The sequence below is a fragment of the Scylla paramamosain genome, chromosome 46 (genome assembly GCF_035594125.1).
Source record: "Scylla paramamosain isolate STU-SP2022 chromosome 46, ASM3559412v1, whole genome shotgun sequence".
NCBI lineage: Eukaryota > Metazoa > Arthropoda > Malacostraca > Decapoda > Portunidae > Scylla > Scylla paramamosain.
In genome coordinates this window covers 9,464,428-9,475,857 of record NC_087196.1, presented here as the reverse complement: position 1 = coordinate 9,475,857, position 11,430 = coordinate 9,464,428, and the positions used below count along the sequence as shown (strand labels likewise).

Here is an 11,430-nt window from a genome sequence, read left to right as displayed (position 1 = left end):
TCTTCACTGTCATTTTGTATATTTTTCACTGGTTTTCGTAATTACATTTTTTTTTATATATATATAATCATACCTTCCCTTTCATCTCTTGCTAACTTATCCTAAACGCCTCTTTGGGTGATCTAAAAATGAGCTTAATTTCCTTACAAAACTATTAACTTTTCATTACCAAGGGTGCAAAAACGAAGCGCACTTTTTCGTAATTATAACAAACCTAATTTCCTTCCAGCATCACTAACTCTTCCACTAGCAACTAAGGAAATCATGCGAACTCTTATTTTAATTTATACTAACTCATATAACCGTAACAGTAACTCTGATTCCCGTATTTATTATTATTATTATTATTATTATTATTTAACTAAGAACGCATATTTTAATCACCTTTAGTAACTCCGCTTTCTTATAATTTTCGCAACATTTCATAAGTGGCTCAGGGAAAACATAATTTTCAATGTTCACAGTAACGGCTATTTCGTTATATAATTCAATGGTTTCAGTAGTAGTAGTAGTAGTAGTAGTAGTAGTAGTAGTAGTAGTAGTAGTAGTAGTAGTAGTAGTAGTAGTAGTAATAATAATACAAAATAATTCCAGTATTTTAAAACACTTATTTTTTCCTCATGTCATTCTCCTCACATATATTATTGTTATCATTAATATATTTGTTGCTGCTCTATTTCTTAATAAGCACTGTTTGATATCTTGTTTATTTTCACCGAAACACTTCCCCGCTTCTCTCTCTCTCTCTCTCTCTCTCTCTCTCTCTCTCTCTCTCTCTCTCTCTCTCTCTCTCTCTCTCTCTCTCTCTCCACTTACTCCCCAGACAAATGGAATGCTTAGTAGTGGATTTATTTCAGTAGTTAAGTGAAATTTCAAAGTTAAATAATGTAGAGAGGTTACGTGTGTGTGTGTGTGTGTGTGTGTGTGTGTGTGTGTGTGTGTGTGTGTGTGTGTGTGTGTGTGTGTGTGTGTGTGTGTGTGTGTGGTGGAGCCGGTCTCTCTCTCTCTCTCTCTCTCTCTCTCTCTCTCTCTCTCTCTCTCTCTCTCTCTCTCTCTCTCTCTCTCTTGGCGTGAAAAAATCCAATTATATTCATGATTTTTCGCTCATAAATCTGATTGTTTCATTCTTCCTGTCTGTCTGTCTGTCTATGCTTGTACACGTCTATCTGTCCGTCCGTCCGTCTGTCTGTCTGCCTGTCTGCCTGATGATATTACTGACATTTCAAGAATTAACACATACATGCATACATACGGTTATAGTTATTCTGATACATATACAATTCTAATGTTAGCTAAGTTTGTATAATCTCTCTCTCTCTCTCTCTCTCTCTCTCTCTCTCTCTCTCTCTCTCTCTCTCTCTCTCTCTCTCTCTTCCATTTTTTATATTTTCTAATGCCATAACTTCTATTTCTCATCTCTTCATTACATCATCACGAATCCGTCATCTCTCTCTCTCTCTCTCTCTCTCTCTCTCTCTCTCTCTCTCTCTCTCTCTCTCTCTCTCTCTCTCTCTCTCCACGCACACACTCACATTTTCTCTACATTTCATCTACAACTGTAACAATCCTCCGTTCCCTACCTCCCTACGTCCCTCACAGCCAGCACACCCAAGGCTCAGTATTGATTTCTTCACCATTTCATCACCCAGAGACGAGAGAGAAAAAATAACAGGGCTCTTCTAAACTTGCCGACGCCTTCCCGAGATGATTTGAAATAGTCGCCGCTATGAGTCGCTATATGTAATTTGAAAATTAGATAGAAATAGATGAAGATACGGAAAGGTTGCTGGAGGAAGAGGAAGAGGAAGAGGAGGAGGAGGAGGAGGAGGCACGAAGAAGAAGGAAGTAGAACGTGGAAAGAAAAAAAAAACGAAAATAAGAAAAAAAATAAAACGAAAAAAAGCAAAAGAAAAAAGGGAGAAAGGAAGGAGGAAAAAAAAGGAGAATGAAATACGAGAGAAGGAAGGAAGGAAGCAAGCAAGGAAGACAATAATTTAAAACATAATTTCACACACTGGAAAACATTCAAACTTAAGCATCTTAAACCAAAAAATATATATGATAGTTATTAGACCGTATACATTAGGTTAGGTTTAGGAGGAAGAAGAAGAGGAAGAGGAGGAGGAGGGAGGGGGGGGAGATGACGATTAAGATGACAAAGGAAGAGGAAATTTAAAATCATATTACTACTATAATACATTGAAATAGAAGAAGAAGAAGAAGAAGAAGAAAAAGAAGAAGAAAAAGAAGACGAGGAAGGATAGAAAATAGGAAATAAAAAGATGTTTCAACTATAATTCTTGATTAAAAAACCCTAAAAAAGTCAAATAGAATGTACTGAGAGCACGCATTGACCAGTACAGAGAGAGAGAGAGAGAGAGAGAGAGAGGGAGAGAGAGAGAAGAGAGAGAGGAGAGAGAGAGAGAGAGAGAGAGAGAGAGAGAGAGAGAGAGAGAGAGAGAGTACAGTACATCCTTTAACCTAACCACTACTGCATTCACTTTTCCCATCCTTGCCTTATCACACTACAATCAGGGTGCATTAGGATAATTTAGGGTGCTTATAGAAAAAAAATAGGGTGTATTATGCATATCCATCACCGATTTAATAAGCAGCAAAGCTCACTTAAAAGGGTGTAAAGTCGTGTTGTATTAGGGTGAGAAGCTAGGGTGCATAAGGATGTTTTTGAGTGCAAGTTCGGATGTTTACGGTGTTTCAGGGTTTCAGGGTGTGTAGCCAGGGTGTTTTAGGGTGTAAAGCTAGGGAGTTTTAGGGTGTAGATAAATTCCAGCACTGCAATATTTAAATCACTAGTAAAATCGTGTCACTAAGATGCTCAAGGGTGTGAGACGGCCCCAGAAGGGTGTTGATGAGGGTGAAAGATCATCACTTCAATATTTTTCTTCAATTTATAACACTAGGCTTTCTATATTCATTAAAAACATAAATCTAGTATATATATGAGTGTATGGAGGTGTAGGGTGTAACAGGGTGTAGATAAGCTACGGAATTTTTGCTTCCTTCGGCCGGTGTCCCTTCCTACATAAATAAATAGATGAATAAATAAAAACATCAAGGGTGCGGTAGGGTGTCTGATTATCACTTCAATATTTTCATTATCACTACGTTTTTTTTTTTAATATTTATATGAAAAAAAGTCAAATCGAATATATATGAGGATATGGAGGTATAGGGTGTAGCAGGGTGCAGACAAGTCCCAGATGAAGGGGTGCAGTAGGGTGTAGAAGATGCCGGCACATTTTAAGCTTACTTTTCACAGGCAATCATCACGGCATCATTTTTATACTGTACTCAGACTGAACGTATGGGTGTATTCATGAAATATAATAAGGTGCATTAGGGTGTAGAAGGGTGTAGACACATGGCAGCAGGGTGTAGGAGCGTAAGGGAAAGGTATAGTATCATCACTACAATATTTCCTTCATTTCAAAGCACCAAAGCAAACCGTAACCCTAGAAATGCACACGGAATTTAATAAACCAGGGTGTACTAGGGTGTACCAGGGTGTAGCAACATGGCAGCAGGGTGTAGGAGACGTGAGGAGGTGGTGTAATATTATCACTACAATATTTCCTTCATTTTCAAGCCACTCTGCAAACTGTAAACTTTTAAATACATTTGGAATTGCATGTACCAGGGTGTACCAGGGGTGTACCAGGGTGTATCATGGTGTATGACCGGCCCCAGATGAATAAGGGTGAGAGGATACGGTATTTTCACCTTATTAACATTTTCACTTCAGTCTTTTACTTCACACACTGAGAAAGCACCAAATCCTTGAAATACAGAGTGTACCAGGGTGTAGCAGGGTGTAGAACGGGCAGGGGAGGGTGTAAGATGGTGATAAAGAAGCGCAGATTTCTTACCAAGTCAAAAATTTCAAGATAATCCCGAATTTATGCACTGGGCGGGACTGTATCCTTGAAAGAGTGTACCAGGGTGTAGCAGGGTGTAGGAGCGAAGCACAAGGGTGTAGGATTGGCAGATGGATGTATGCATCTTACCATACAAAATTGTTCACTTTCCCCTTATTTTATGCACCGGAACGGCACTGTATCCTTAAAATGGGTGTAACAGGGTGTATTAGCGAGGCAGCAGGGTGTAGCAGGGTGTAGGAGGGGGGGAGAATGGGTGTACATTCCTTACCATACCAAATTGTTAACTTTTTCCCTTATTTTAACACACTGTAGAAGCACTGTATCCTTTAGGAGCGAGTGTGTGGCAGTGGTGTAGCAGGGTGTAGCAGGGTGTAGGAGGGCGCCAGATGAGGGAGGGGGGGGAGAGAGGGGGTGTACATTCCTTACCATGCCAAAATTTGAGGGTAATCCCTTATTTAACGCAGTGGGGAGGGCACGGTATCCTTGAAATAAGTGTGGCAGGGTGTAGCAGGGTGTAGGAGCGAGCCAGCAGGAGTATATTCCAGCCTGCAGGGAATGTAGCAGCGGGTCACACCACCACCACCATCACCACCACCACCACCATCGCGTCAAGCCAAGCCAGCCACTCTCCACCACACTTTCACACGCGTTTTGCAGCCACACCACTTAACTCCGCCACACCACAGTAAGCCACAAGCACGGGCGGGGTCTTAGGACACACCCACGCTGTGCTCCGGGGCGTGGGGACAGTAGGAATGGGTAGGATATGGGTGAATATACGCCGGGGCTTACCTCATCTGGAGTGACGGACGGCGAGTCGGGATGGTGCGCGAGCCATCTAGCGGTGGGCCCGGTGTAGGTGGTGGATGTCCGGGGGGGGGTCATGGTGGCTGTGGCTTCCACCTCACCACCACCGCCACCACCACCACCGTCACGGCACCACCAACACACTCATGAACACTCCACATCTATCTGTACACCACACAGGCCTCTAGACATACGCTAAATGGTTTTATCTTTTAAAATTATTTGGTTTCTACTGCATCTCTATTTCTTATTTTCTGGGTCTCCATTTATGAATCTATCCCCCATCCCGCCGAACCATCACAGCACCACACACCCAGCCACATCACCTCACAATCCACGCCAGACACACGCTAAATGCTTCCATCTCAATAAATTATTAAGTTCCTTCCTCATTTCTGTCTATTGCTAATCTACTCCCCGTTTATACATCCACCCCCCCCCTCCCTCCACCAGCACACCACACACTTCACTCAAGACACCCCTCCATCTTCTATACTTGAAAAAAAAAATCAGTTTCCACATCCTATTTCTCCTATTTCTGTGTCCATTACTTATTTTCTAGTCTCGATTTATCTATTCCCCTCCTGCCGTTTACCACCACTACCACCACCACCACCGCACGCACACACACACACACACACACACACATCACCGGCTCGGCTTCAGAAGGGATTAATTTTCTACCTTGTTTTCTTGTATTATTTTCTAGTCTTCTAAATATTTATCCCTTATTATCTTTTTTTCTTATCCTTCTTCTCTTCTTATTTCCTGATTCTGCGTCTCCATTTCATACACAGAGTTACACAATGTCATTTCAACGTCTGCATCATATTTTTTATTATCTATTAATATTCTAGTTTTCCTTTTAATATCTTCTCCTCCGTTCTCTCTCTCTCTCTCGTCTCTCACTCCCTCTCTCTCTCTCTCTCTCTCTCTCTCTCTATCTCGTCCTCTCTCTCTCTCTCTCTCTCGCTCTCTCTCTCTCTCTCGTCTTCACTTCACCCACTCCACTATCGTTAGTCCATAATTTCAAATATTAAATCTTTAGCCTACCTAGCTTCTATCAATGCTTCTATTTATTATTCATTCTTTAGTATTTATTTATGTATTTCTCTCTCTCTTTCTCTCCCCCCCCTCCCCTTATCTCTCTCTTCCACTGCCCCCGCCACCCTCCTCTCTCTCTCTCTCTCTCTCTTCTCTCTCTCTCTCTCTCTCTCTCTCTCTCTCTCTCTCTCTCTGACACACCATACAGTTTTACGAATGCACACCGCTCTCTCTCTCTCTCTCTCTGGCATCATACGCGACTTAACCCGTCACCATACATACATACATACATACATACATACATACATACATACGTAAACTTTTCTTTCTTCCTCGTCCTTGCCTCCTATCTCTTCCTAGTATTCTTGTCTATCTCCGTCCCACCATACACCATACACCATACTCACCATATAGCTATAGAAATATATTTTATTTGTTTATTTTAAATGTCTCATGTTATTTCTATTTGGCTAGTGTTGTGTTATTTTTTTTCCCCCTTATTTTAATCTATCTTACGTTTCTCGAGCACTGTACACCATACAATCTTATACAGATGCACTTGTTTTCTTTCTTCCTATCTTTCGTATTTATTTATTTATTTTTTCTATCAGTATCTCTTATTTCCTCAAGTTATACCTCCCAAAACATACACATTTCTCTAAAAACACCATACAGCCTCACCATACAAATATACTTCTTATATTGATCTTTCGTTTCCCATTCTTCTTTTCTTTCTTTCTTTTTTTTTATATATAGTATCCCGTATTTCCTCAACCCCTCGCTCCTCAAACACTCCGGCATGTCCAACACCTTCCGTCAGTCACGTACGCATCTGTCCTTGCTTACTTTCAACTATGTCCCCGTTTCAGTCGTATATTCATTGTATTTTGTTCTATATTCGCCTTTTTCCTCCTTTCCTTTCTCTCGAAATCACGACCCAGTATTTCCAAACACTCCTCTCGTTTTGTTTCTTTAATTTTTCTTGATCTTACTGGTAGCTTATCGTGGTATGTATATTCTAACAGGCTCTAGTAACGTTTTTGGTGTTTTCAAGGGTGTTTTTGTGACGCTAGTGGTATTGTGACATGATTCTACACGTTTGACAGGCTGTATTGAACATTATTGAGGTCTTTGGCTATGCTTTTGTGATTCTGGTGAGTCTAACGAGGATTCTGAAAATTTAACGCGGTCTAGTGGAAGTTATTTAGGTTTCCAGGCGTGTTAGCATGATTCTAATGAGTTTAACAAGGATTCTAAACTTTAAACACGCCCTAGTGGAACTTATTTAGGTTTTCAAGTGTGTTTTCGTGATTCTAATGATAGTTTAACAAAGATTTAAACTTAAAAACACGCTCTAGTGGAACTTATTAGGTTTTTCAAGTGTGTTTTCGTGATTCTAATGATAGTTTAACGAAGATTTAAACTTAAAACACGCTCTAGTGGAACTTATTTAGGTTTTCAAGTGTGTTTTCGTGATTCTAATGATAGTTTAATAAAGATTATGCATCATAAGTGAAGAAAAATATCAATGTGAACACGCTTAATCATATATGTGGCCTTTGAAAGCAGTCTTGAGGGAACAAAGCGATTACAGGGCCCATATCTTGAGTTCCTGCGTTTCATTTCTAATCTCTTCTCTCCCCTGCTTTCCTCCACTCTGCGTCACCAACTCGTTCCCAACAATACGATACCACAGTCGACCGTATTCTGAAACACTTCTGCGTCGCATCTACACTATTTTAAAAAGGCTCTAGTTAAAATGACACGGAGTTTTAGTGTGTTTTTTACGGTTGTAGTGACAGATTAACAAGATTTCTGCATTGTTATAAGGAGAAACTGTCCTTGGGAGCTCGGTTAATCATCTCTGGATTTTGGAAATAGTCGTAGTGAAAGAGTAAAGTGTTTCTGAATACTTGTACGTTACCAGAGTGTACCTTGATAACATTGCACCATACTTGCACCATACCCTCACCCCCTTGGCTCCTCGCACGTCATTGTATTACACGGCAAAACGCTCCCAAGGTATAGAATCGAAACCCCTTATTGTAAATTGTACGCCCTCACTCATGAACTCTGAAGCCCAAGCACGGCGGTGATGTAACCTAACCTGACCTGACCTAACCTAGTCTTACCTAACCTAACCTAAAGTAATCTAACACAAGAGAAACTTATTTAACCTTGCTTTACGCTACACTCATGAACTCAGATCTCTACGCACGGCAGTAAAGTTGACCTGACCTGACCTAACTGAACCTCATCCAATCTAACCAAAACTAAAATCATCCTAGCATAAACGAGGGTAATTTAACCTAGTCTACTTTAATTTGAATGACCATAACCTAACTTAAGTTGACGTACAGCAATCTAACCTCACTTGACCTGATCTAGCATTGACTAACCAAATCTAACCTAACCTAACCTATCCTGACATAACCTAACCTAACCAAATCTAACCTAACCTAACCTAACCTAACCTAACCTAACCAAATCTAACCTAAACCTAATCTATCCTGACATAACCTAACCTAACCTAACCAAATCTAACCTACCCTAACCTAACCTAACCTAACCTAACCAAATCTAACCTAACCTAACCACTAACATAACCTAACCTAACCTAACCAAATCTAACCTAACCTAACCTATCCTGACATAACCTAACCTAACATAACCTAACCAAATCTAACCTAACCTAATCTATCCTGACATAACCTAACCTAATTTAATCTAACCCAACTTCGTCTAACTTCACCAAACCTAACGTAATCCAAACTAATGTAACGTAACTTAACCTAAATCACATTAATCCCTAAATAAAGACGAAACACCACGCCATGGACTCGAAAACAGAGAGAGAGAGAGAGAGAGAGAGAGAGAGAGAGTGAGAGAGAGAGAGAGAGAGAGAGAGAGAGAGAGAGAGAGAGAGAGGAGAGAAGGCTGGCAATATTTATCTGTATTTGCTTTTCGAGTGCGGTGAGTGGTGAGTGCTGAAATCTTCACTGGTTTGCTCTATATGAAATTGTCGCAATACCCAAACTTTCACCTGCAAGTCCCGTGAACGCCTGCCTGCCTCCCTGTCTGCCTGCCTCGACTCACTGACTGCTTGAACAGCCCAAGCGTACGTTACTGTGATTGAATGTTGTGTTACGAAGTGCAGTGATCATTAATTTAGCGTTATTGTAAAGGTATATGGTGTTTTTGGAAGAAGATATATTATTTAACCCTTTGATTGCCGTTCGGTACATCTTTTCCTTGTTACTAATCACTCTGACTCATCTTTACTTGTTCTATAGCCTCCTCCCGTCTTTAAAACACCGTAGAAATTGGAAAATCTGTTCTTTTTAACCTCTTTCTTTCTTCTAGATGCTTATAAAGATTTGATGTATTGCTTCTGGTGCTGTGAATTCCCTCGTACTGCAGTTACCTGTGTTATTTTACGAAATGGCTGAGAGGTCCACGTCATTTTATTGAGTGTAAAAATAATCTAAGTCAGCGTTATTGTAATAAATGTCTGTTATTTTTACGATAGGCAAAGATCAAGTTAGCATAGTTGTAAATGTCTTTATTTTTTTTCTATTAAGTGCAGGTAATATTCAAGTTAGCGTTACTGTTTTATTTGTAGATATTGTTAATGGGGTCAAGAATCTCTATCAGGTAGCGGAGAGTCGGATCAGTCACGTGTAAACAGTTAAATAAAGGAACATTTTTTGAAACTCATTCCATTTATTTTATTTATCACCTTTTTTTTTTTTTCTCTCTCTCTCTCTTGTGTATTTTACCTTTATTCATATCATCTCTACATTTTGGGGCAGGAATCTCAATCAGGAATCGGAAAGTGGAATATCTAATCACGTATAAGAAGTTAAATTAGGAATCATTTCTTTAAACTTATCCTATTTCATTTATATATTAGTCCATTTTATTCTTTATTTAGCCCCACTTTTCTTTAATCAGCCTATATTTTTCCTTTATTCAATTCATGTACATTATCTGAGGGCAGGAATCTGAACGAAGCAGCGGGCAGGAAGAGGGAAACCAAATCTTTAAACTTATCCTATTTCATTTATATATTAGTCCATCTTTTTCTTTATTTAGCCCACTTTTCTTTAATCAACCTATATTTTTCCTTTATTCAATTCATCTACATTATCTGAGGGCAGGAATCTGAACGAGGCAGCGGGCAGGAAGAGGGAATCAAATCTTTAAACTTATCCTATTTCATTTATATATTAGTCCATCTTTTCCTTTATTTAGCCCACTTTTCTTTAATCAACCTATATTTTTCCTTTATTCAATTCATCTACATTATCTGAGGGCAGGAATCTGAACGAGGCAGCGGGCAGGAAGAGGGAATCGAATCACGCATGAAGAACTCAGCAAGGGTTTGGGTACGGTGAGAGGACGTAACAAATCGTGACTGAATAGCGATGAGATATGTGAAGCAACACTTGGGATCCTAGGAGGGGAGGTAAACACGGGGAAGAAATATGACACGAATACACGAACACACGGCAGAAATGAATATGCAATAGTATGACAAGTTGGAACGACACGCTGGCAGAAACTGGTTATATTCCTGTAAGGGGTGACGTACGATGAGTATGGACTAGGATAGGGCAGTTCATTAATGGTTCTGAGGAGCTGTAAGGGTTTCAATGGTGTTATAATGATTCTGGTTGTAGTTCAATAAGGTTCTATACTTTCGAGACCTTAATGGAAGTAATGGTGTTTTTTTTTTAAGGGTGTTTTGATGAATCTATTAGTAGTTTAAGGATTCTACATCTTTCATAGCCTACAGTGCAAATAATTGAGCCTATTTAATGGTGTTTTCAGGATTCTAGTAGTAGTTTAACAATCATTCCAAACATTTAACATGCCTAGATTGAAGATTATGGCGTTTTCAAGGTTGTTCTAGTGATAGTTTAATAATTCTACAGTCAAGTGTCCCTGTTGTAAGTTATCGTGGTTTTCAAAGGGTCCGTTTAATAATCCTACAGTCCAGTGTCCCTGTTGTAAGTTATCGTGGTTTTCAAAGGGTCCTTCATGATTCTAATAAGTTTAAACGATTCTGCACCTCTGAAAGGTCCACTTGAAGGTTAATGCGGTTTTCAGTGGTGCTTTCATGATTTTAGTCAATCAATGATTCTACACTTTTGAAAGGCTGTATTGAAGGTTAATGCGGTTCTCAATGGTGCTTTCATGATTCTAGTGGCAGCATAACAGTTCTGCATCATCACTGTGAAGAACACCAAGAGAACCTGACAAATGATAAATTGTAACCTTTGCAAAACAGTCGTGGTGAATAGAAGCGGGCCATGCAGAACACGGCCAGGTGGCTATAACTACGTGGCACAGTTTATATCCGTTTATGCTGCCTCTACGCCAAACCTCCCACTATTTCAAAAAAGGCTTTAGTTGAAGCTACGCGAGGATTTTTAAGGGTGTTTTTTTTTACGGTTCCAGATTAACACGATTTCTATGTTATCAAAAAGGATAAACCAGTTTTCAGAACCCGGCTAATCATCTCCGTGACCTTTGAAAATAACCGTGGCGAGAGAGCAATGCGTTTGTGAATACGGCTCTGAAGTTATTGACAGCTTTTAACGGCTATGGCAACGTGGCACAGTTTATATCAGTTTATGTTGCCTTCCTCCTCTCACAGATGTGGAAAAGGTTACGC

At 39.8% G+C, this 11,430-nt stretch overlaps 1 protein-coding gene across 7 annotated transcripts in view; it reads right to left on the bottom strand.

The window, feature by feature from the left end:
• LOC135094701 (protein abrupt-like) overlaps nt 1-4,730 on the bottom strand; it is a 65,050-nt gene extending 60,320 nt beyond the window's left edge. For 6 of the 7 annotated variants that reach the window (XR_010263943.1, XM_063995023.1, XM_063995027.1 and 3 more), the window contains exon 1: nt 4,692-4,730. The gene's annotated coding sequence lies outside the window, so the exon portion shown is untranslated. Of the gene's footprint in view, nt 1-4,325; nt 4,467-4,691 lie in introns of those variants that run through there. The other variant, XM_063995025.1, reaches the window with a different exon arrangement.
• Between the last annotated feature and the right edge of the window lie 6,700 nt (nt 4,731-11,430).